This window comes from Neopsephotus bourkii, unplaced genomic scaffold, assembly GCF_033783945.1.
Source record: "Neopsephotus bourkii isolate Nb327-2 ecotype Australia unplaced genomic scaffold, CSIRO-AGI_Nbou_v1 NB_934, whole genome shotgun sequence".
Taxonomy (NCBI): Eukaryota; Metazoa; Chordata; class Aves; order Psittaciformes; family Psittacidae; genus Neopsephotus; species Neopsephotus bourkii.
The window spans coordinates 19,463-46,797 of NW_026901428.1; the positions used below are offsets into that span (position 1 = coordinate 19,463).

The 27,335-nt window shown below is 39.7% G+C and overlaps 1 long non-coding RNA gene across 1 annotated transcript in view; it reads left to right on the top strand.

The window, feature by feature from the left end:
• Window positions 1–10,375: 10,375 nt before the first annotated feature.
• LOC133214753 (uncharacterized) overlaps window positions 10,376–27,335 on the top strand; it is a 65,004-nt gene continuing 48,044 nt past the window's right edge. The window contains exons 1-2 of the long non-coding RNA XR_009726221.1: window positions 10,376–10,446; window positions 13,245–13,389. This is a non-coding gene — a long non-coding RNA (uncharacterized LOC133214753). The remainder of the gene's footprint in view (window positions 10,447–13,244; window positions 13,390–27,335) is intronic.

The following is a 27,335-nucleotide window of genomic DNA, read 5'->3' on the forward strand; positions in this document are numbered from 1 at the left end:
TTTTCATTATCCAGATATTTTATAAAGTCAAGTAAACATCACTCACGGTTTACACACAAGGAACCAAAGCATGGATATTAACCATGGTCAGTGTTAGGATCAGGAACAGATCCCATGTTCCCCTGAATGTAGTGCATGTTGAATAACTTTATCCTTAGAAAATTATTTGTAGTATGGGATGCTGAAAAGTTGTGGGGTTGGGAAAAAATTATTATAGATTCATAGAATCATAGAATAGTTAGGGTTGGAAAGGATCTCAAGATCATCTCGTTCCAAACCCCCTGCCATGGGCAGGGACACCTCACACTAAATCATGTCACAGTATCAAAGTATGTTAGAGATTGGAAGGGACCTCAAAAGATCATCTAGTCCAGTCCCCCTGCCGGAGCAGGAACACCTAGACTTTGTCCAACCCAGCCTTGAACGCCGCCAGGGATGGAGCATTCACAGCTTCCCTGGGCAACCCATTCCAGTGCCTCACCACCCTAACAATAAAGAACTTCTTCCTTATATCCAACCTAAACTTCCCCTGTTTAAGTTTTAACCAGTTACTTCTATCCTATCCTACAGTCCCTAATGTCCTTAATGAAGAGTTCCTCCCCAGCATCCCTATAGGCCCCCTTCAGATACTGGAAGGCTGCTGAGGTCTCCACACAGCTTTCTATTCTCCAGGCTGAACAGCCTCAACTTTCTCAGCCTGTCTTCATACAGGAGGTGCTCCAGTCACCTGAGCATCGTCGTGGCCCTCCTCTGGACTTGTTCCAACAGCTCCATGTTCTTTTTATGTTGAGGGCACCAGAACTGCACACAGTACTCCAGCTGAGGTCTCATGAGAGCAGAGTAGAGGGGCAGGATCACCTCCTTTGACCTGCTGGTCACACTCCTTTTGATGCAGCCCAGGATACAGTTGGCTTTCTGGGCTGTGAGTGCACACTGAAGCTGGCTCATGTTCATTTTCTCATTGACCAACACCCCCAGGTCCTTCTCCGCAGGGCTGCTCTGAATTTCTTCTTTGCCCAGCCTGTAGCTGTGCCTGGGATTTCTCCGACCCAGGTGTAGGACCTTGCACTTGGCATGGTTAAACTTCATAAAGTTGGCATCAGCCATCAGAATCATGGAATCACAGATTGGAAGGGATCTCAAAGAACATGTAGTCCAACCTTTGCAGGCAAAACATCACTTAGACTAGATGTCCAAGCACCCCGTCCAGCTGAATCCTGTATCCAATATTGGGGAACCCACCACTTCCCTGGGAGATTATTCCAATAGCTGATTGTTCTCACAGTGTAAAATTTTCCTCCTATGTCCAACTGGAATCATCCTGGGGAATAGCTTGTGCCCATCTGTCGTGGTTTAAACCCAGCCAGACAGCTCATGCACTCACTCCCAGTGAGTGATTCTGGGCTGGAAGCACTTGAGACCCATGCCCCCCCCCCAAGGCTCCCCCCTTCCCCTCTCCCAGAGGGATGGGGAGGAGAATTGAAAGAATGCAACTCCCACGGGTTGAGACAGGAGCAGTCCAGTAACCAATGTACAACACAAATCACCACCGCTACCACCGACAACAATAAGAGAAAATAACAAGGGAAGAGAATACGATACCACCCGCTGAAAAACAAGTCTGACCCAGAAGACCCCATGTCCTTCCGGGTAACTCTCGGTTACCTCCTGGGCATGACGTGCTGCGGTATGGAATACATCTTTGGTTAGTTTGGGTCAGGTGTCCTGTCTGTGCTCCCTCACAGCTTCCCCTCCTCCCTGGCAGAGCATGAGACTCAGAAAGTCCTTGGCCAAACCAAAACATCATTGTTATCAGCTCTGTTCCCAGGCTGAAAGTCAAAACACAGCACTGCACCAGCTACCAAGAGGGAGAAAAATGACTGCTACTGCTGAACCCAGGACACCATCACTCCTGGTCTTTTCCATATGACTCCTTGTAAAAAGGGAGTCTTCACCTTCTTTTTAGCCACCCTTTAAATACTGGAACATGGTGACAAGGTTTCCCCTGAGCCTTCTTCGCTCAAGCCTGAACTCTCAGCCTTTTCTCAAATGGCTGCTCAGGTATTGGATCATTTGTGATCCTTCTCTGGACCCTTGCAAACACAATCCTGCACTACCACGAATTATACAGTTGCGTTTCCAGCATTTGGGGATATCACAGGGGTTAACAATCCTTGTGCAGGAAAGAAGTTAAACTTTTGCTTATAGATTCCAGAAGATCCATGCTTACATACCCAAGTCTTACTTGCATAGCAGGTAACAAATATTCTCTGGGAGCACAACAAAATTAAGTCATTTCACATGAACTAAAAAGCAGCCACCACTAACAGTGACATATAGTTACCACAACCACATACAGAATCATGGAACTAGTGTGAAAAAGCATGTTAGTGACTTTCTGAGTAAGCAGCCACCCTTGACTGCTTCCGATACTACTGTTGGTGATGTAGAACCACTATAAACTGCAGGAGATGCTTTATTCTCTTAATACTTTCTCAGTATTTTTCCCTTGATGATGAGATTCTGAGTGATTAGGCTCTATCCAAACGTTAATCGGGAATGTTCATATGTAAGGACAGTTTAAATGCAGCTGTTTTGTGTTCCAAGGTTAAGATTGTGTATCTTTGTGAAGCACCACAGTGCTTGTGTCACTAGTTGTTTGAGTGAATCGTTTTAAATCTTGAAATCTGTCTTCTTGTTTTTCAAAGAAAACAGGATCACAAGTTCATGTTGCTATATAAAGAAGTAGCAAAATAGCTTCTGATCTGCATGTGGTATTTGTTGTACATTATTGTACTTACTTACTAATATATGGTGAAATACAGGCAGGCAAAGTTCCCATAAATAGGTTTTTATTTTAGGTTTTTATACTTGAAATATTTGTTCAACCTAAAGTAGAAATATATATATGCCAAAAACCTGAATTTGGAATATAATTAAAAAGTATCTCAAGACAGCTTAAAAGGTACCACACAATAAAGCTGTTGTTAGAGGTTAGTAATTTATCCACCATAAAATGCCATCATTAAGGAAATATACATTTTTGAGAGTTATTGCAGCCTGTGGCTTGTCTTGAGTTGTATTGATTTCCTCAACAATTGGTTAATGGGAAAAGAAATCATTCTTGTGGTATAGGAGTCAAAGCTCCAGCTATTTCAAAGTACTATGGTGTGACTTAAGGGCACTGTGTAGATTATGGCCCGAGTGCATCTCATACTTGTTTTTTAATGCTACCTTCAGCACAAAGAAGCAAATCTCTCTGGCTTCATGATACCTTCAGGGTTCCTGCAGGGTTCATGATCCCTGCAGAGCAGCACCAGCCCTGACTGGTTAAAAACCTGCCCCAGGGAGCACGAGCGACCAGGAGGGGGGCAAACAGAGCGGGTCAAGGCAGTTTGCGCGGCAGTTTGTGCAGGCAGGTGAGCGGGATGGTGAGCACTCGCCGTATGACCAGGGCCTGGTCTGGGAGCTGTGCTCTGGCTGCCCCGGCGGTTGCCACCGTAGGCACACAGACAGAGACGATGAGAGTGGAGGCTGAAGTGCAGAGCTTGGAGCATAGAGAGTGCCTACACAGCTGTTGTGAGGGGAGGGTGCACAATGGGCAGGGCTGCACTCGGTGCTCCCTGGTGGAGGACCTCCTGCAGCAGGGGCTGAGCTGCAGGATGCTGTTAATAGGCTACAAGATGTCAGGGTACCTGAGAGGAAGCAGGAATGCTTGCTCCCTGCCCAAACTGTTCATGGGCCTCAAGCTTTCCCTCTAGCTCATGGAGGAAAGAAGGAGGCTGTTAACCTGGGAAGCTGGGAATTAGTGACCAAAAAAAAAAAAAAAAGAGGAAAAGGACAATTAAGAGCAAGGGACTTCCTCCTGAACCTGTTGCCCCCACGCAGAACCACTTTGTTGTCCTGCAGGGGGCTAATGAGGAAGCGCACTCACACCAGAAACAGCCGACTGATGCACTGGGAAAGAAGATCTCTACTGGTGATGCCAGGAAAAAGCAGCGGGTCGTAGTAGTAGGGGACTCTACTTTGAAAGGGACAGAAACACTCGTCTGTCGGCCTGACCCGACTCCAGGATACAGGGGAGGACCTGGAAAAAGCTAGGAGAATTAGCCAGGTTAGTAAATGGTTAGAAGGTTGTTATCATAGTCAGGGGTTTGGGTGTCTTGAACACAGGACCCAACTTTGTAGGCCAGGTCTACTGGGGGCTGGTAGAGCTGGTCGTTATGGTCGGCGGCTTGCCAGACTGGTCAAGGAGGCTTTAAACTAGATGTGCTGGGGAAGGGGGGCATCATTCCATCCCAACACACCCAGTCAGTTGCCAGCACCTATAATAAATGCTCGGAGCAATGTAGAGATATTCCAGCCACTCCAGCCAATGAGGCAGCTTCATTTAGAGCTCGACTCAGATGCCTCTATACAAATGCCCGTAGCATGGGGAACAAACAAGAGGAATTAGAGATGTGTGCACATCTATGGGGGTATGATATAATAGGTATCACAGTAAGATGGTGGGATGGCTCCTATGACTGGAGTGTTGGAATGGAAGGTTACAGACTTTTTAGAAAAGAAAGGCCTGGCAGGCGGGGAGGGGGAGTTGCCCTTTATGTTAGGGATAGGCTGGAGAGTATGGAACTCTGTCTGGGGACTGGAGAGCAGTTAACAGAGAGCTTGTGGGTCAGGGTTAAAGGGGATGGGGACATTACTTTGGGGATCTGTTACAGACCGCCTGATCAGGAGCACTCTGTGGGTGAAGCACTCTACAGACACAGGAAAAGCCTCACGCTCACAGGCCCTTGTTCTCATGAGTGACTTCAACCACCCTGACATCTGTTAGAATGATGGTACAGCCCGGCACAAGCAATTCAGGAGGTTCCTCGATTGTGTGGAAGACAGCTTCCTTCTGCAAGTAGTAGAGGAACCGACAAGGAGAGGTGCCATGCTTGACCTCGTGCTCACCAACAGGGAAGGGCTCGTTGGAAATGTGACACTGCAGGGCAGCCTTGGTTGCAGTGATCACGAGATGGTTGAATTTGAGATCCTCAGGACAGTGAGAAGAGTGTGCAGCAAGCTCACTGCCCTGGACTTCAAGAGAGCAGACTTTGACCTAATCAGGAACCTGCTTAGGAAGGTTTCATGGGATATAGCCCTAGAGGGCAGGGGCACCCAAGACTGCTTGATATTGAAGGATCACCTGCTACAATCTCAGAAGTGTTGCATCCCAACTAGAAGTGGAGCAGGAGGGCCAGGAGACCTGCATGGAGACCTCATAGCAGCCTTCTAGTATCTGAAGGGGGGCTATAGGGATGCTGCAGGGGGACTCTTCATTAGGACTGTAGTGATAGGACAAGGGGTAATGGGTTCAAAGTTAAACAGGGGAAGTTTAGATCGGATATAAGGAGGAAATTCTTTACTGTGAGGGTGGTGAGGCACTGGAATAGGATGCCCAGGGAGGTTGTGAATGCTCCATCCCTGGTAGTGTTCAAGACCAGGCTGGACGAGGCCTTGGGTGATATGGTTTAGTGTGAGGTGTCCCCGCCTGTGGCAGGGGGATTGGAACTTGACGATCTTAAGGTCCTTTCCAACCCTAACTATTCTATGATTCTTAGTGAATAAAATACGTCAAGATGATGATCTTCTAAACCACCAAGCTTTCATGTACATTTCCAGGAGACAGATACATAATCTAAAGACTGTCCAAGCACAAGGGTAACACAGCTTTTTATCCAAAGAAATAAAAAATCAATTAAAAAAATAATGAAAGTTTTTCATGTTCAAAGATCTTTTCAGTCACTGTTCTCTATTTCACCAAAAGATTTTGAGTGAAGAGATTAACACAAAAGTAGCTATGCTTCTTACAAATGCATGCCCAAAGAGTTTGAGACTTACTGTTAGTTCAGAAGCTGTGTTTCAAAGTGCTCATAAATAGGTATGCTACTTTATCTTCTTGTTCTAAATAGCATTATAGGTGACGATTTTAGATAAAGGTTAACAAAATAATGTTTCTGATTTTGAATCAGTGAGTTATATAATTACCATCACTTAAACCTTTCTTTATGACTGGCTTTCAAACACCAGGCTCCACATCCGTGGCCAGAGGTTAGACATAATCATAGCATCACAGACTGGTTTGGATTGAAAGGGACCTTAAAGCTCACCCAGTTCCAACCCCCTGACACAGGCAGGGATGCCTTCCAGCAGACCAGTTTCTTCAAGCCCTGTCCAATCTGGCCTTCAGCACCGAATAATAATATAATAATACAAGATCATATAATAAGAACACTGATAACAAGTACTGTCTGATGCATGCGGTCACCTCACTAGGTGATATTCTCGAAGGCCCACTACTGTCAGTGCCAGGGCCTAGATCAGCTGGATGGGCTTAGCAAATTAAGCTGTAGACACCAGGAAAATCTACTAGAGCAAAAAAAGATGACAGTTGGAATTCCAGGCATGAGGTATATGTTTTACATGCCTGGTGAGAGATTACTTTGGGCCCACTACCTCACATTGAATTGAAAGATGACAGCCAAAAAATGTTTTCCAAAGCTTTCCTTGGCCTCATGTTTTCAATTCTTCTGTCTGTCTTGTTTAGTTTACTTGACCTGGATGCTGTTTAATGTCTCCAGGGGATGCTGTTCAGAAGTCTCCTTACCTCCACCCTGGGTGACATAGAAAATCCATATAGAACATCCAGGGAGTTTAGAGGATGACTCCAGCAAACAGTCACACCAGGGACTGTGAGCTCATCTAAACCTTTTCAGAGGATGACTTTTTAAATGCTTGTGCCTGAACTCAGATGTGCTGGTGTTCTAGACAGTGGAGCATCCAGCCATCGTCCACAAAACCTAGCCTCAGTGAGCAGGGGTTTTGAAAGATTTGAGAGTCAGAGATGAAAAGGATTTCTGTAACTGCATGTAATAAATCTGGACCCTCAGTGGATCATTGGAAAGCTTGTACGTGCTGTTGCTGAACAGCATCACTAGACAACCACCACAGCATCTGAGTTGCCAACATCACCATTGCTTCTGTCAAGCACCCATAGAAAATAAATCAGGGAAAGCAGATTTAATTGTCAGAATGTTTCAGATACAAAAATTTCAATCTCTTAGCTTTCTTAGCCTCATAGGATCCTCTACCTGACCTGCATCAAGAAACACCTGAACACATCATAAAGCTTGAACTGTAAGGCAGATGCTGATATTTAGGGGCTGGGGACACTACAGATATGTAGTATACGATTGTATACTGTGAAGTTTTTCAAGATCGCTGGGTTACTGATAAATCATAACCTTTGACTGCGTTTATAATCAGAGACTTCCTTTGAATTCTGACGTTACTAAAGTACCTTTAGGAGCACACATTATTATGGGTTACTGAAAATTACTATCTAATGAAGTACATACGGTTCATTGAAATACTGCATATCAAGCTATTTTGAAAAGAGGGATTTTTGTAGTGGTGGGTTTGATGACTAAAATTAATGAGCACCTTCAAAGCCCCTGCAGATATTTGTGAAAATGCATTCTTTTTCTCCCCTCTGATATTTTGATGTATGAGAAGAAGCTATTTTTTCATGCTTCCTGACCAAACTTATTATTTGCTTGTCAAATTTACCCTGATTTTTATTTCTTTGCCATTCAGTTTCAGGACAATATGAGCTGATAACAGATGAACACCTGGGTTGCCTCCAATAAATAAGCACTGAGAAGGAAATTGTATGTCAACTACATTTTTATTATAACTTCATCGAATCTTAGCACCACATCATGTTCTGTGTTGGAAGGGACCTTAAAGATAATCTAGTTTCAACCCCTTGCCATGGGGAGGGACACTTGAAGCAAGCTTTTTTAATTAAGGAAAAAAAAAAAGAAAGAATTGTATTTAAAAAGCCTTTGAAAAAGGGTGTCATCAGGAAAAGAACAGGCTTTGCAAATAGAAAAGTCTTCATGTTAAGACTTAGGATGCTCTGTCAGTGGTAAGACTGTCTTAACAGAGTGAAATGTGAACTGGATACAACTTACAGGTTTTGTATGGATCTAAATGGATTTGTATGGACTTTTTTGTGAAGTTGTTTTAAAATTTGTCTTCATAAACACTTCCCATTGAGATATTCTTTATAAAAATAAACCTCAGTAACTAACTGACAGAGAGTTTAGCGAACTGCCGTCTCAACTGCCTTAGGACCCCCGAGGATTATGGTCCAGTAAACCCAAATTTATACAAATAATGAAATATAAAATAGAACAGAACAGAGGAAATAGAGAATAGTTCTTACTGTTTTCCTAAAATTAAAATAGTGGCATATTCCTGTTACTTTCACCAAACCACATGCATGAACTACAAATACTGATATTTAATTTGGATCTCTGAGTGAACTAGATAGATCTATTTCTTATGAAAAATTGCCTGATTATGGCCAGAATGTGTGTATATACAGGGTAACTTCAGCATAGATAGAAGTGGTGTTTCCTAAATTGCCTGTCAAGAATGACTTAATCCTACTTTGCAGGATTGCCTACATCAGTGAGACACACTCATTTCCATACCTATTCATTTAGGAGACTCTCTGCTGAGAATGTCAAAGAGATGCTAATTATTATCAGCTATGGTGATCCCTTAGGAATTAGGCTGAGATTGAGAAACCTTTTAATTACTGAAGTTACACTGTAGTCAAGGATTAAAGTGATGAATTCTGCTTTCTTTCTTATTTTATTCTTTTTCTTTCGTGGCTTGGGGAGCAGCTGTCACAGGCAGCCCTGGTGTTCTGTAGGTGATGGTTTTGTGACCACTTTGTCATCTTTCAGCCTAGGTTTATCTGCTACCACTGTTGTGCAAGGGCAGAAGCAGGAGAGACAGTAATTGTGTATGCAGCTTGTTTTTTTCTTAAGGAAACCACCCTAGAAAAAATTGCAGGATCCTTGAGCAGAGGACTGATTTTAAGTTAAATCATCTGTTTCATCAAAGAGAGACAGCAGAACTTGGAAGTTCAGTTGAGTAACTGTGGAGCCACACATGCTGCATGGAGTCAGGCAGAATTCAACCAGGAAATTCTGTTCCATTAACAACACAGCTCTGCCACAAATTTAGGGGACCTATGATAGCATTAATATCTGAATATCTGGACAAATTTTCATAAGTCCTTACTACTGTGTAGAAAAAGGAATCAGGTAAATATCCATGCAGAACAGAAATTAAAATTGACAGATTTGTGTGCTGCTATTGATAAAATCTCTGGGGTAGGACATAATTTGAATTAAAGGCCAGTCCCTTTCTTGAGGATAAAATGCCTGTGTCCTTTATGAATATTTCCTGTTCCATTCCAATTTAAAAAAAAAAAAAAAAAGCTTATATAAAACTTCAAAGTCTTTATTTTGAGCAAACCAAGTTTGCAGTGCTAATGTTTGATTTGGTGGTACCTGCCAGACGTGTGAGCATTTCTTGAATCCATTTAACATTGATGAATGGTTTTAAAATTATCCTCTTATGTCCTGATAAAACCGGTAGCAGCACAGTGTTCAAACATTTACCTTTTGCAGCATTTCCTTTTCTGAAGTGACTAGTTAACCTAGAACCAGTCCTATGCTATAACGCAAACAGGAACTGATCCCATAGGATCTGTGGCTGTAAGACTGTATTTGCAAAGGACATTTGCCATTCTAATGTAATTTAGCATTCTGAGGAATATAAACATTGAGAGAGAAAAAAATATTTCATCAAGGGAAACAAATGATCAGTATTTAAGATAACAAAACCCATGTGATACACTTGAAGATAGAAATATAAGGACATAGGAACACTGATGTAGTCTTTTAACTAGAAATAGCAAGATTCACCTACTGTTTTCACCTGTATTGCATTAAAAGTCAGCAGTAAATCATTTGCAAAATACTATTACAGTACGTGGTTTTCATCTGGACTTACATAGGATAGTGTAGTTAAGCAAGAGTAGTAGGTCTACCAGGTATTTTGGATGATAGGAATTAAATACAAATGTTCAAGTTTGGGGATCAAATACAAATGTTCAAGTTTGGGGATCCTTTGTTGCATCTTAAGCATATACTAATAAGGTGAAGAGAAGTGAAGTTATGTCTGTGACTGTGTTTCTCATAAACTACTACTTTTTTTCCTGCTTGCAGTACACCCTTGAGAAATTCAGACATTGTGAAGTTAGGTCATTGTAGGCAAACAGATTGCTCAAATGTTGAATGCTTCCATTCATTTTCTGCTTGCTTTGCTCCTTGCATTTTTTTTTTAGGGCGAAGATAAACTTTTAGTAGGGGGTTTAGTCCTTTCTGAGAACAGAAAGAAGCTGGGTTCTGTTTTATCAGTGAGTACAGCACTGTCAATAATTAGAAAAGTCAATGAATTTTCATTACAGGTGATGATCTACAAAGAACAAAGGTGGTGTTTTTGCCAGACTGAAAAGTGAACATGATAGATTGGGAGGTATTTCTTTTATATTAATTGGTGTCTCTATATAAAAATGAAGTAATGAAGAAGTCTATTTTAAAATGTAACTGGACTGCCTGTCTTTAGCCAAGATACAGAACTTAATCTTTAAACGCCTGTAGTTTTCAGAGATCATGATGCTGCATTAGTAGCATTAGTCTTTGATCTTAGCACAAATATTCTTTAAGTACTTGAACTGTGAATCTCTGTCTTGCCCTTATCAATCTTGTTTCTTGCAGTTATTCATCTGCAGATGATACATTATATATTTAGAACATTTCCATTTTTTGATCAACATTGTTGGCATAGGTGGTGTAATCAACTGACCTTCATCAAACAGTACTCTTGTCTCAATTTAAATTGGTACTGTTCTTCACAAAGGTATAACAAGCATTCATATTGTATTGCGTAATATCAAAGTAAGAAATTTAATTTCGTGGGAAGTCACAGAACTTTGCGTCTTTAAAATGGTGATGAAACTCAGGCAAAATTAAAAACTAGGTGTATGTTCGAGACTGTCATTGCTTTTTCCAAATTATTTTATGTCAAACAACGAATAATATTTTGCTGAAGCTTTCTTTGGCTTTTTGTCAGGTACTGTAAATGAATTCGTTAATGGGAATTCTTTTTGGGCAGCAGTAGTGGATGGTGGTTTAAAGTCTTAATGGTGATGCAAGATACTTGAGCTACTAGTGTATGCCATCTTTTCATTAGTAGTTCTAACCTAAGAGGTAGTTTGGCTTAAAAGAAAGAAACAGGTTGGATGGAGCTTTGAGTAACCTGGTCTAGTGGAAGGTGTCCCTGCCCGTGACAGGGGGTTGGAACTGGATGAACGTTAAAGGTCCCTTCTGACCCAAATCAGTCTGTGATTCTATGATGATATGAAACAAAATGAAAAAGAAAAACCAAGCGTGTAGTGATCAGTCATTATCTACGACCTAGTTGACTACTATTCATGACAGTGTATCCTAGGCTGTCCAAATACGAAGCCTTTTTCTTGGTATTATTAAAAGAAACATTCTCACAACTGTATTGCACAGGTTTATTTAAACCTTTAGGTCAATATTTTTTATTCTACTCAGTTTTAATAAGTCATAAGAGCAAGATTTGTTTTCATGGGAAAGATAAGATTGAGATGTTTAATAGAAAACTGGCACCCTTTCCCAGCATGAAGTTAGCACAACTGCAGTGTAATGGGAACATGGACATTTCCATTTTTCTTTCTCTACCACCAATCTCCCTCTGCCACCAGTGAGACTGTTGTAGATGGCAAATGGGATGTGCGTCTAAACAGTAAGCAAGGCTGAGCACAAGGGCCATGAGTACTGTTGCATATTACACAAGCACAAGCCCAGAGATATTATTTAACAACAGCATTTTGTAGGGTTTATATATACAGCAGCTTCTGGTTCCACTTTTTTGGCAAAAGTAGAGTGTGGAAGGAGAACAGCAACAAGAAAGATAAAAACTATGGTAGTAAAATTATTGAAGATTTAACAGTGAACTATTTTATATATATTGATTAATGCATATAAAGAGGGCTGACGTTAGGTAGTGATGCTGGAATATATAAAATAATATTAGTGTAAATGTTAGATATATAACATGCTACCAGTAAATAGTAACTAACAATCATTAAGGTCCTTTCCAACCCTAACTATTCTATGATTCTATGAGCACATTTTCAAGATTTAGCACTGGAAAAGTATGCATAGCTAGTTAAAGTTTGATGTGGCAGCTTGAGCTGTAATTTGACTGTTCTCAGTATTTACTACAGGCAGGGTATCTTGTCTATACTGTGCTTTGAAACTTATTAATTGGCTAGTGCCATGGAAATATGTCAGCTAATACCTGACAAAGTCACCCTACACAGATCTGTAAATCTGCAGTGCTGTAGTACACACTGGTAAAAGCTAAGAGACTCTGATATTTAAGCACATGCTTCACTGTAAACAGTAGTTGCACTTGCTCTAGGGACCCTCTATTTATATATTTAATATTTGTAGCCTATTTATTTAATTTTATAGCCTCTGTTTAATTTAGGAGTGTTCTTGGTCAGAAACATGGGGTTTTTCTGAAAAACTGAAAATGTGACTTGTATGTTGCATATTTTTTCCAGTTTCATTTTCAGTAGACATAGATAACAACTGTGAAAGGAATGATGAAATAAGACCCATTATTTGCTTTCTGTGGAAACCTTTAATATTGAATCTCAAATTATGGCATCTTTCATCCATGTGAAGATTAGACCTTACTAAAACACACAGAAAGTACTAATAAGGGAAGTTACCATAATAGCATCAGCCTAAGTCACTACATTATTCTTTAATATTTTTCAATTGAAATGAGTGCTGTTCTTTATCTTTAAAATTTAAAATAATTATTTTATTTTTTTTAAAGCATACCAGATAGAAACACGCTAGAGGATATTAATAGCTGGAATAAAAATGGCTACATATCTCCTGAGTGCATTAATAGCAAGGGAAGGGGGAGGGGTTTAGCTTAGGGAAGGATCTGGTTGTCCTGAGACCACCAGTATATTTCTGGTTTATAACTGCGCATCATTCTCTCCACGGACTACAAAGAGGTGTTGAGGGAAACTGATCTTTCTAGTTTAAATTTTGTCTTTTTGAATTTCCCTTTATGACATCTGTTTGGTTTGACACCAACTGCTGTCAAATCAGATCTCAGCAGTATAGAGATTTTAATAAAAATGAACAGAAAATGTTTTAAGAATATGTTGTTATACTTCATATTTAAGTTCTTATCAACTTTGGTCTCTTTCCTTTTGTTAGTGCCAGAACTAAGGGATTCCCTTCTGGGTAGCCCAGATGTCATTGATACTGCTCCAAGAAGAAAGCAAAGACAAAGGACAGCTAAGCCTGATAGGACAGGATCTAAGATGGCTTCTCATGAGACAGAACTGCCAGCCAAGGAAAAGTAAGCAGTTTTCAAATGTATTATTTATATATATATATATATATATATATATATACATATGCAGATGTCAGAGGGTTTGTGGTTTTGTTTTTTTGAGTATTTTCTTATGCAGTTTCAAGTTTCAGACCAAGTACGGTTGTGTTGTGTTCTGCATAGTCAATTACAGTCATTTTACTCTATTTTGAATAGATGTGAATGATAAAATTGTCAGGCAAAATGACTGACTGATTTGAATGCACCTCTAAAGTGACAACTGTAAAATTGTTTTCTTTAATTGTCTTGGATAACTTTAAGCAAATAGACTGAAGCCTACTGAACGGATGCTTTGTAGGCTACCATAGAACTCTGCGGGCAGGGAAGGACGTATTTATAACTAGCGTCAAACTAAGATGGACAGCTTCAGCTAAGTTGTGTCACTGAAAGTAGTGTTATTATGAGTGTCTTTTTTCATTGTGAGGGTGGTCAAACACAGGAACACTTTGTCCAGAGAGGTTGTGGACTCTCCGTCTGTGGAAACATTCAAAACCCAACCTGCTCTGGTTGAGGAGGGAGATTGGGCCGGGCAGTCTCCAGACTTCCCTTCCAACCTCACTATCCTGTGATTCTGTCTTTGTAATTTCAGTGGAAATTAATTCACAATACCATTTTTTAGTAGACCAGAATAGATTTCTTTTGAAAATAAGATCAGTGGGGAGAAAAAAGAATTCGCTATTAAACACAAGGAGAGCAGAACTTACAACACTTAATAAAAGATATTAGATCTCCCCATTTATCTTTAGCATTAAAGAAACCCAAACTGTAATAATTACCATTTTGCTAAAGTTTTACAGTATTGTGTCACTTCCTAGCAAAAAATTATTAATTCAAGCAAACCACCCCAGCCTGCTAGGGCAGCGGGGAGTTGGGCAGGAAGTTAACCTCTAAATTCCTTCACTTTTGGAAATGCTCCATCACAAATATGGGAGATGTACAGCCCTTGAATGCATGTCATGCTTTCTGTTTGACAGGAGGATCAAATGACAGATTGTGATCACATTTGCAAGTGCACTAGTGAATACTTATTTCTGAGCTTTCCTGCACAGACCTGCAGAAAGATTTGATTCTTTGCTTATAAAGACTATGCTATCACATAAAATTGTATCCTACAGTTCTTGCTGTGACAAATTAAAGCTTATTTAGAATTATTTTTCAGTTGCTAGTTTTGCTGACAACATTAGTGGTTCTTTCATGTTTGCCAGTCAGTGAAAGAGCAATTACAAACCAAACGCTAGGAGCCTAATGCTGCCTTTATGTTGCTGCATCTTAAGTCAATTGATACAAGATCCTAAATCAGAAAAAAAAAAAGCTTCTTTACTGAAGGAGAGCATCTAAGTTTTTATTTTCTTTTTGGCTGTGAGATCTTTTTTTGAAAATACAGTGGTTTTTAACAGTTTTTCTTATCACATAATAGGAAATATTTCTTAATCTTTATGTATTTCTCCCAAGATTTTGGAGTGTGGTAAAAGTACTGCTTATGCTTAGAGTTAAAAGCATCTAAAGTAGATACTGAGTCATGAATAACAAAAAAGAATTCTATTTCCATGAATACTTCAGATTTATGGATGTTGAGGCTAGTTGTGTAGAAATAATCTAGTCCTTTGGAATGAAAATATATTAGATGTGCCCAAGAACACTGAGAAGAATGCAAATAAAAATCCATTTAACATAGAAATTAGAGCAAAAGGACTGCCTTTCTCATGCTTTGTGTGTGAATGCAGTGTCAGGAGAAGGAACTGATTTGTATTTATCTATATAGACATCTACTATTACTGTGACAATTTATGCAAGCGCTAATTTTTCATTTTTAATGACACCTGGAAGTATGCCCTAGATAATATTAAGCTTAGTGAAAGTAGTATAGATGTGGGATCAGCAAAGAACTGAACTAGGATTTGTAAAACAGGGTTTGCTGAACGAACTGTTTAATTACTTGCTGAGATAAATATGTCCTTTAGGTAAAGCAGAAAGTCAGAATAATTAGTTGGTCAATGAACTGCCAATATTCGGGTTTTTGCAGCTCTCTAGCAGGTTGTTTTTCAAATCTGAGCTACCCAATAAAAAGAAATGCTTCTTTAGGCAGACAGATGTTACTTAGAGTGGATAGCAGTCAACCTGTGGGTTGCAATTTGCACATTTTTAAAGTGTGACAAAAGATGGTTCTTATAGTTCAAAACATGATTGAGTCAGGAAGTAAAATAAAATTACTCTGATTCCAGGAAACTGTGATGGTATTGGTAAAGTTTTAACTGTAACTTAATGTCTAGCAGTTTCCTAAGGTGCAAAGCAGAGATAATATGTAAGTCAAGATGCAAATTCTGCTTTTTGTGATTTGCATTTCATACTTGGAGGAGAAAAATTAGTAAGAGCAATCCCAATCCACAGTTAGAAATTATGTTTACTGATGCATTACACAAATCTCTGATGGGACCGTATATGAATAACAATATTAGCTATGTAGAATATGCATTCAATATAAAGGCTTAAGCTTATGGCCTGTCAGCCTGAATCCCATAAATAATTGGATATTTCTATAGTAACTTCACTTTAAAAGTATTGGAACCTATTTGAGAGAAGATAGTATTTACTGAAGCTGACAATTTTTCTAATGTAATTTTATAAATTAAGCATAATTGTTGAATACAGAATACTGTATGTATAGTATGTGTAGCTTGTACAATCTGTAGTCATAGAGTACTGTGGAAGTCAGCCAGTACTGGGTCTGTATAACTAAAACAAAAGTAAATCAGCAAAGCTTCCTTTCTAGTACAGCCTGCAACTATCACTTTGTTTCCACAAGTAAAAATCTATCTTTCTGCTTTTGTTTATCAAAATTGTTTTTATTCAAAGAAGTAAAAAGCCAGAACTTTTTTTTTTTTTTTTGGTCATTTTTTACTAATAAAGGATCTAGTATTTTAGTCTTCATTCACGCCTTTAATTCAATTAACTGAGAATTAATAGGCATTATTTGCTTGCCTTTTACATAAAGAAATATGTGCTTACAACAAGCACTGTGACTCTGACTTATTCTGCGTATCAAAAACTTCAGTTTTGTATGTATCTAGATTTGTACATTTGATGGGTTTTCGTTGTTTGGGATGATTTTTTTTTTTTAATTCAAATTTGACTTTGCTTGCTTGATAATTCTTGATTGGTAAAACTGAGTGGCTGTCAGAATCAGGTCTAGATGTAAACCGAAGAAAAAGATACTTTCCCTTAGCTTCAGCATGTTTGATTTTGCTGAAATACCGAGATGCAGTCATAGCCTCACTGAATTTAATAGGATCTTTGCCACTAGTAGTTTAAGTCTTTCTTTTCTACACATGAATGCTGCTTTTTCAGAGAGCTCAAAGTGTTCAACATATAGTTGGCAGTCCTCATAAACATCTGTATGAAGTAAAAAAAATATCAAAACAAACCAACGCATTTGTGTGCTGTCATCTCTTTCAGTTTTTTCTCTCACCTCTTTATTTCCTATAGACTTTGTAGGTATATATAATTTATTTTAAAATAAAGCTCTTAACATTATATTCTAATATGATAGTAAGCTGGACTCTCCTTTCTTTTGATAACCTTCCATCCCTTCCAAAGCACTGAAAGCCTGTGGTATGCCAGGATTACTCTGGGGATCATCTCTCTGCATTTAATTTATTTCTTGCGGTTATTATTATTAAAGCCCTCATGCAAGGTTTATTTAAAATGTGGTTTGCCACCACCAGTGATTCAGGTAGCCAAAAAGGTAGATTTGTCCTGGAATTTGGCATTCTCAGAAGGTTACTCACAGACATTGGCATTACATCTCAGACAAGTAATTCTTTTTCATAAAGGTTTAACCTAGTGAAATTTGGATTCCACTGAAAATTATACAATAACCTTCCGTGGCTCAGAGGGGGTATAAAGTTTATACCACAGTTACTCGCTTTTAAAAAGAGATGTATATGAGAGTTCATGCTGACATGTACCTTTTTTATTCATTAACTGTATTTAATACAATTGGAGAGAACTTGCAGAGCTTTTCCTGGTGTGACAAAACTCTATGATCGCTGGTATACCAGTGAGTTAATGTAGTGTCTGTGTCCAGGAGTGGTAAGTTCATTCCTGCCATAATAAATGTATGGAATGCAATGTTTAGGAACTTTTTATACTTAACTTATTAAGGCTGAAATGTAAACAGGGTAAGAAGTATCTTAGAATTGGACAGTTGGGTTCACTGGATACTGTAACGTGAGACTGAAAAAAATTTTTAAATAAGTCTTTTGTGTTTCATACCCATGTTGTGTGACTTGTGGCTGTACAAAAATGGGTGTTGTCAGAGGAAAAAAGGATAAAAGCCTTTGACTAAAATGCATAACTTTATTTGCAATAAGAAGGTGCAAAAAAGTTGAGTATACAACTGGGAAGACTGAGGCGGATATAAATACAATACAGTGCAGTTGCTTTTCTTGTGGTGGCACCCTGGCTTTCTTTGAGCGAGTGTCTTTAACTGAGTAGCAGATAATTAGGCCTCCACCATCTGTGCTGGAAGGGATGATTTATTTTCATGGGAAGTGCATGGAATTGGTACCCGCAATCACCATTGCTCCTGACTCTCCAGGGAAAGACGGAAAAATTTGAAGGCTGAAAACCCAGGGCAGGGAAAAATGAATGTAATTTGCTGACCTCTGAGACTGCAGTTTCTCCTGGGCAAAGTCACTCAGCTCTCCAGTTTGTAGCCAATCACCAATTCTTATCACTAATAATAGGCTAATAATTGACTGCTGATGGAGAAGTTATTACTCAGGAAGACTGACAGGGCTCTATCCTGTGTTTTCTCAGGGCATATTCTTTAAAGCAGAATTTTATCACTGTGACAACTCTGGTGAGATATATGCCTCAGATTAGTAATTTATAATGTATTTCATTGAAACTGGTAGCTGTTATAAGAGGTTCATAAAAAAAAATTAAAACTATATCTTCTTCCATTACCTTTCTGGCAAATAATGGTTGGATTTTTTTTCTGACAAAGTTCTTACACTGGAATGATGTTTGAACTATATTTTCTATTTTAAGCCTCTCATGTCAGTTGTAGGTTGGTACAGTTTAATTTATCACACTGTATATTAGTTTTGTTAAATCCTGCGAACTTGGCTGGGGTATGTGGGAGACAAAAGAATTGCTCCTCAGCAGTAAATTACAGTAAGGAGGAGGAAAGATTGAATGCGGTTGATCTAACCAGCAGTGCTGGAATATTTGTTAGCTTTTGCTGGAGACCAACATACAGTATTTTCAGCCTTTTACAGGGAGGGTGGGCAGTAAGAGAGGAAGATTGCATTAAAAACAGCAAAGAAGGGAATATTTAGAATTCCTTGTATAACCTCGTGATTACCGTATGGTAGCAAACATGCACTCTCTTTCTGAGCACTTCTGTAAAGGGCTTTTGGTGATGGTGTCAATTAAACCTCGATTTCCTAAAGCAGCTCTTCAGACAGAATTATTTTCATGTTACTGTTAATAGGAAAAAGCAGGTAATGTAGATGTCTGGGATTTTGATTATACAGACTGGCAGGAGATTAAACCTCAGCGGACAGAAAGCCAAAGTAACCACGCTTGCCAGCTTAGTCCTGATGTGAAAAACAGACAGCATGAAGAGAATGAGATGATAGCTTAGTTATATTAATGAGATACAGCTGCCTCAAATATCTGTTTTTATTGTTCATTATACTGATCATAAAGTAGGTATTTCTTACTGGATTAGAGTATTCCATATAACACAGCTGTCTGTGAAGAGCAATAATTCCTGAACTCATTATGGACCCCATAAAATGCTTTGTAACGCAAAAATACACCAAAACTCAGAATCTGAGAAATGATTTCATGAGCACTTTCAAATTCTTCTGCTCCATTGAGGTGATATGTCAGCTTCTGCTCAGTTCAGTGTGTTGTTCAAAGGTCAGATTCACTACATGATGCTATTAATCTTATTTTTATTTGTATTTGCCCTTTTCTGCACTTGTTACCAATGAATTATCCTTTCTTCCTTCCTCTGCCCCCCAGAAGTGTCCCTCCTCATCAAAGCAGTGCTGAAAAGCTATAATTTAGAATTAGCAATACTTTTCAATTTCTTTATGCTAAAATAAGTAATTAATCCTGTTTAAAACCTACAGAGCTATATCCATGGAACTTGTGTGTTCCAAAGTCACTGTTTTTACAATAGTGAAGGCTGTGTCTAGATTGACTGTTTTCGCCTGCTTAATTTCACTGTTTCCTGCTAAGTGTGAAGACCTACATCCAGCCAGTAAGAAACATTATCGCAGACTTCAGTGACATGCTGAACCTACCATATATAATATATAGTGCAGAATACATTCAGTTTCCATGGTTTTCTCTCCATCTCCATGTATGTCTTTTATGGCAGGTTCATTAAATTTACTGTTTTATAGTTGTCAAGGGTGCTGTTGAAACTAACAACCAGAATATTTTCCATTCTACAATGCTTGAAATCAAGTTCAAAACCATGGGAAAACCAAGGAGAAACAGGCTCCAAGTAAACAGACTTGCCCTGAGTTTTGTTTTAATCCTGTACCTTATGCCTCATGAAGCAAGTTGATCCTTCGAAAGGACTTGGAGGAGGACCAAGAAAAGGTTTAGCGGGTACAGAAGAGAGTGAGGGATGAGCAGTCAGGTTAGAGGGAACAGGGTGAGAGCCCATGATTTGTGCATTTTTTTTCCTGTTTATCACTTACGTATGCTTCCCCAAAGCAATACATTGAGCACTTGAAGTCCATGACAGTGGATTTTCAATAATATGTAGACCATTCCCAAGTCTGGTCTGTATGGATAAATATTCATCAATTTATACACTGCGACTAATACGTACGGTATGAGCAAATGCACTTTCATGGTTGGTTGAGAGGACTCATCTGTTTCTGTCAGCTTGCATAAGGATTCAGCACGACATTAATCAGTATTCTTTTTGATGAGTGCTGCCATCTGTGGGAGGGTATATCACACATCCTTATGTATCCGTCTAAAAACCCATAGAGTAAAAGGCTGGACAAATTTCACATTGTATCTCTCAAAATAACTTAGCCACCCTTTCAGTCTCCTTAAACATAAATAAAAACAAGAGCTTATTAGAAGCTCCAGGAGGTACAGAATTAGATTAATACAATCCTTGTTTAGGTAGAATATTGTTGGAGGACTTCCTTGATTATTTAGTAACACTTTAAAAAACAACATCATTAGTTTGTTCAGCTGTCAAACCATTCCTAAAATTTCCATCTAGCTATTGCAAGCTTGTATCTATGAACAGTAATTTAAAAATTAATTACATGCTTGTATTTTTCTTCAAATTGTTAAATGTATAGCAACTATTGAAAGTGGACTTATTATAAAACTGAAGGAAAATGGTCAGTATTCAAAAATGATCAATGAAAGAGACATTATTGTAATGCATGTTAAGTAGCAGAAGTGAGATAAAATAAAAGGCTCTTCAAAATGAACTCAATGATTCAAAAGGCATCAAGTGCTAAGGTGAATTCAAGTCTCACAGCAGTATAGCCGTTGACATCAAAATTTTATCCTGTATGTTTAGAATGACCACAGTAATAATGACTAAAACTGAGGAAAAGGGACAAATGTGCACATAAGCACTACTATTTGATAAAGGTAGGTTTCATTTTAGGATTCATTCTAGAAATAGATAAATGTTCTAATGGGCTTCTTGAAAAGCTGATAATTACTCATGAGTATAGAAATAAATGTTTTGTATTTCACTTCTACCATTTATGTTGGTATCAGAAAGAGAATTTGATATCAAAGTAAGAGATCCATCTATTAAATTAAAAGATGGTACCATCCAGCCTTATGTTTCTTTAAAAAAGGTAGAGAATGTACTTGAGAGAAGAATTTGTGAGGTTGCTGAAAAAGGTGGTGATTGTAGAAAAATTTTGAAAGAAATTTGGTTGAAGTTTTAGAACATCTAATCACAGAGAGTACATCAATGAATTTACCAGTAGTTTGGGAAAAAGATCCATTTTTTCCCCCCCATATTACGAGGTTAGCCACATACTACTTAAAATTATCAGGTTCTGAATTATTATTCAGCCACAGGAATAAAACTGTTACCAACATTAATTCTCTGCAATTTGCTCAGTTCACCCCCTAAGCCATACTTTAGAATAGTTTCACAAAGGTTATTTATTGCTCAGGGAGGAATATGGCACATTATTCATCACTTCAACGTTCCAGCACAATTTGCTGAACTTTGAAGTTGCACAAGTGTAAAACTGAAGTAAAGTGATGATAAATCATGTCATTTAGTTTCTAGTGGTAATGGGAACCATCCAGACTATTATTGCTTTTCCTCCTTGGAGTTTCTCCCTGGGTAACTATTAAACTACCTAAACAAAATTCTGCTTTTACTAAAGTATCCTAAAGAAAAAAATATTTTTGTGAAGAAACTCTACAAGCCTTTAGGTTAAAATACACCACTAAATGCTAAAATATTTTCCCAAATAGTATACCTACTGGGTTTGCTGTTGATAACAAATAGAGAATTACTTTTCTGCTCAGGAGCTGTATCATTTTGAGCTGTTCTGAAACATTTGTTCAGAAAGAATCCCTCATTATGTAAATACTCCCTTTTAGTTATTTATCTGTGTAGCTACAGCATTGCCTGAAGATGTTTGGTCAGGAAAAAAAAATCAACAACAAAAACACAACAGATTATGCCCAGTTGTGTTGACAAAAAAGTGATAGACTCTGAACAGCTATTCCAGTTAAAGTAAAACCAGATTTGAAAACACAAACATGAGATCTCCAAATACAAATAAAATATCATCAGGATACAACAAGTTCCCTTTTGGCTTTTTAATGGATACTTTGTTAGCTCCAGATTCAAAGTTTTTAAAAAAGCCAAAGCATCAACTTTACTCAGAGTGATCCCGAAGCTAGTGTAAGCAAAATTTAAAAGCCAGTATTCCCCAACCAGTAATAATGATGTAGGAGAGAAACAGGGTAAAGAATAAGAGCAGAAAGATGCAAACCAGTTTCTACATCATATACCAAGTTTGTGCAACTTACCATCAGGGTACACAGTCTATTTCCCAAAGCTGGAAGCAACAATGGTTAGGTTGGCCAACAAGCCACTGACGAGCAATGTCCTGTTTGCCCCTTTACAAGTAGGTGGTGGCTGATGAGTCTAAATAGAGATAGTACTTACTAAGCTGGCTGGCTATGGGCTTACATTTAGCTCTACTAGCCAAACAAGCAGCATGACCACAGCTGTTACAATATGCTTAAAGTCACACCACATTGGTTTTGTCATAGTATCACAGAGTGGTTTGGGTTGGAAACCCTGAAGCTCATCCAATTCCAATCCCCTGACACAGGCAAGGGACACCTTCCACTAGACCAGGTTGCTTCAAGGCCCATTCAGCCTGGTCTTGAACACTGCTAGGGACAGGGTATTGTCCGGTTAGCACCTTTGGTTGGGTGGTAGCTGAAAGCACACAAGTGTGAAGGTAATCACAGACTCATGGAATCATAGAATAGTTTGGGTTGGAAGGGACCTTCAAAGGTCATCTTCAACTAGATCAGGTTGCTCAGAATCATATCCAGCCTGACCTTGAATATCTCCAGGGTCTTCTCTTCTCCAGGCTGAACAACCCCAACTCTCTCAGCCTTCCCTCAAAAAAAAGGTGCTCCATGGACATGGTTGTTTTGCAATAGGAGAGTGAAAAAATCAGAAACATTATGGACATAGCAGGAGACTTTTAAATATTATATCAAGGCATTGAAATAAATAGGGCTGGGATTTGTAAGAGCTGGAGGGGGTGTAGCGATGTGGGGTTTAGTGAATAGAGGGATGTAGTTTTGCCCAACTGAGTCTTTATTCACTCTTTTGTAAAAGAACCCTCAGTCTTTTATTTGTCTTCCTACTTTCTCTTGTCCAGCATCAACACTTGAGAGGCATATAATGATGGCCTTCTACATGCCTGATATGCATCTACACCTTTTTTGATCTAAATAGTACCAAATCAACCATCACATCTTAAGACAAAATTATGAATGCTTATTAAGACTGTTTATTCAGTATGATTTGGTGCAGGATGTTGCCAGAGGCCACAGTCCCAGGTTCACAGTGTTTCTAATGAAATTATTTGCAAAGTTGAGATGTTTCTGGTGCTGTTATATGTAACCTTTTCTTAGGCTAGATTTACAAAAAAGTCAGTGTTTCATGTTACCCTAAGACGGTGTTTTCCAGACACACCTTTTTTTTTCACGGTTTCTTGCACACCACTCCCAGTTCTGCACTGACTCCTTTGTCCTGACTTGTTCTTCTTTTGCCAGGCTAAAAATCTACAACTTATTTCTCTATTACTTCTAACCTTCCCATTGCTTAGATCCCTTTGCAAAACCAGCTTATATGTAGATAGGCCATATTGAATATGGTGATGTGGGGGATTTTAACTTCCCTGATGTTTGCTGGAAGGACTACTCGGCAACCCAGCCGCAGTCCAGGAGGTTCCTCCAGTGTATGGATGATAACTTCCTCATGCAAATGGTGGACGAGCCAACCAGGAGAGGTGTGCTGCTGGATCTCATCCTCACTAACAAGGAGGGTCTGATCGAAGCAGTAAAGGTTGAGGGCTGCCTTGGTTGCAGCGACTACGAGATGGTAGAATTCAGGATCTTGCATGGTAGGGTCAGTAGAATAGCAAGTAGAATCACAACCCTGGACTTTAGCAGGGCAAACTTTGGCCTCTTCAAGCAATTGCTAGGGGAAATCCCATGGGCTAGGCTGCTTGAAGGTAAAGGGGCCCAAGATAGTTGGTTGACGTTCAAGGACTGCTTTTTCCGAGCTCAAGATCAGAGCATCCCGACACGTAGGAAGTCAAGGAAGAGGATCAGGAGACCTGCGTGGCTAAATAGGGAATTGCTCGGTATGCTCAAGTGGAAGAGGAGAGTTTACAGGTCATGGAAGGAAGGGCTGGCCACTTGGAAAGAATATAAGGCTGCTGCTAGAGGATGTAGGAAAGCTGCGAGGATGACTAAGGCCTCCTTGGAATTAAAGCTGGCGAGAGGGGTCAAGGACAGCAGAAAGAGCTTTTTCAAATACATGGCAGATAAAACTAACACCAGAGGCAATGTAGGCCCGCTGATGAACGGGACAGGTGCCCTGGTGACAGAAGATACAGAGATGGCAGAGTTACTGAATGCCATCTTTGTCTCTGTCTACTCTGCCGGAGGCAGTCCTGAAGAGCCCTGTACCGCTGAGACCTCAGATGAAGACAGGTCAACGGAGCGGTCCACCTTAGTCGATGAGGAATGGGTTAAAGACCAATTGAGCAATCTGGATATCCATAAATCCATGGGTCCAGATGGGATGCACCCGCGGGTGCTGAGGGAACTGGCTGAGGTCATTGCTAGACCGCTCTCCATCATCTTTACCAAGTCTTGGGAAACGGGAGAGGTGCCTGAGGACTGGAGGAAAGCAAATGTCACTCCTGTCTTCAAAAAGGGCAAGAAGGAGGACCTGGGTAACTATAGACCGGTCAGCCTCACCTCCATTCCTGGGAAAGTGATGGAACACTTTATCCTTGGTGCCATCTTAAGGAGGCATAAGAGGGTTATGAGGGGCAGTCAACATGGCTTCATCAGGAGGAAGTCATGCTAGACCAATCTCGTAGCCTTTTATGAGGAAATAACACGGTGGATGGATGATGGCAGAGCGGTGGATGTGGTCTACCTCGACTTCAGCAAAGCGTTTGACACGGTCTCCCACAGCATCCTTGCAGCTAAATTGAGGAAGTGTGGTCTGGATGATCGGGTAGTGAGGTGGACTGTGAACTGGCTGAAGGAGAGAATCCAGAGAGTTGTAGTCTATGGGGCGGAGTCTAGTTGGAGGCCTGTATCTAGTGGAGTGCCTCAAGGGTCGGTACTGGGACCAGTATTATTTAATATATTCATCAACGATTTAGATGAGGGAATTGAGTGTACTATCAGCAAGTTTGCTGATGACACTAAGCTGGGAGGAGTGGCCGACACGCCAGAAGGCTGTGCTGCCATCCAGAGGGACCTGGACAGGCTGGAGAGCTGGGCGGGGAATAACTTGATGAAATATAATAAGGGAAAGTGTAGAGTCCTGCATCTGGGCAGGAACAACCCCAGGTTCCAGTATAGGTTGGGGAACGACCTGTTAGAGAGCAGTGTAGGGGAGAGGGACCTGGGGGTCCTGGTGGACGACAGGGTGACCATGAGCCGACACTGTGCCCTTGTGGCCAAGAAGGCCAATGGCATCCTGGGTTGTATTAGAAGGGGGGTGGTTAGTAGGTCGAGAGAGGTTCTCCTTCCCCTCTACTCTGCCCTGGTGAGACCTCATCTGGAATATTGTGTCCAGTTCTGGGCCCCTCAGTTTAGGAAGGACAGGGACCTGCTGGAGAGAGTCCAGCGCAAGGCAACTAAGATGATTAAGGGAGTGGAGCATCTCCCTTATGAGGAAAGACTGAGGGAGCTGGGTCTCTATAGTTTGGAGAAGAGGAGATTGAGGGGTGACCTTATTAGTGTATATAAATATATAAAGGGGGAGTGTCACGAGGATGGAGCCAGGCTCTTCTCAGTGGCAAACAATGAAAGGACAAGGGGTAATGGGTACAAATTGGAACACAAGAGGTTCCACTTAAACCTGAGAAGAAACTTCTTCTCAGTGAGGGTGACGGAACACTGGAACAGGCTGCCCAGGGAGGTTGTGGAATCTCCTTCTTTGGAGACATTCAAAACCCGCCTGGACACGTTCCTGTGTAAACTTATCTAGGTGTTCCTGCTCCAGCAGGGGGATTGGACTAGATGATCTTTTGAGGTCCCTTCCAATCTCTAACATACTGTGATACTGTGATACTGTGATGTGTGTCATTGGTCTGAAAATCTGATGTTAACAGTTTAAAGACTATTTTTTATCAAACAAGGTAAAAAAATTACCTGCCTTTTTTGAGCATTAAAAGTGGTTTTCAGATGCTTTGAAAGTTAGCCCAACTTTCAAATCAGTGAGAACTCTTCTTTAAGAATAAATTGAAGCCACACTGAGTGTTTGAGAATTTTCCAGACACCATGTGAGTTTAATAATACTGAAGGATAAATTTCTATTCAATAGAGAAATATGCAAGTGAAATAAAGTGATAATTTGAGGGATATTTGTGTTAGTAAATTTCAGTATCAGTTTTTATATATGTTAAACAGGCTTAAATATTATTGGCCAGATAAGTTTTCATATTCTATGCATCCTTTCAAATCCTGAATCTAAGCTGGGTGTTCATATTTTTGTTTCATATCTTCACTTTTTTTATTTGGCATTCCTGTCTTCAGTAATATTTAAGCACAGTATTTAGTTTTAAAACATTCTGCTGGCATTTATTTAGGTGGTGTTACCTTAGCATTTAAAAGCTGAGTCTCAGTTTAGGACTTCCAAATCATTAGCATTAAAGTTTCTGTCACACCTAAAATTGCTGTCCTTTAGCAGGGCACAGACATTCCAAATGTAATTGAGTTCTCTGCTTTTAAATATATTCCTTGGCTGAGTCATGTTGACAAGTGTTTTTCATCTTGAAAACTTTCCAATTGTTAGGCTTAGTCAGTTTGATGTGGAATTCAAAAAATGAACCAAAGTGAGCCTTACACTGTCTGCATAAATGTGCACCTGTGTGTAGGTTAACTTGGCATCACGTGGCGTCTCCATTATATGTTCTTACAAAAGTATGTTGTCTCCTGTAACACAGTCTCTATTGTCTCCTAGAGCAAAATGTGACTGCCATAACGAATGTGAAGAAACAAGGAAGAAAAGAGAAGCCAGACTGATTTCCTGAGCAGTTCTACCTAGAAGTTTAGTTGATGGAAACACAAATATAAGATCCACAGCTGCAGGTTTTTTCTTG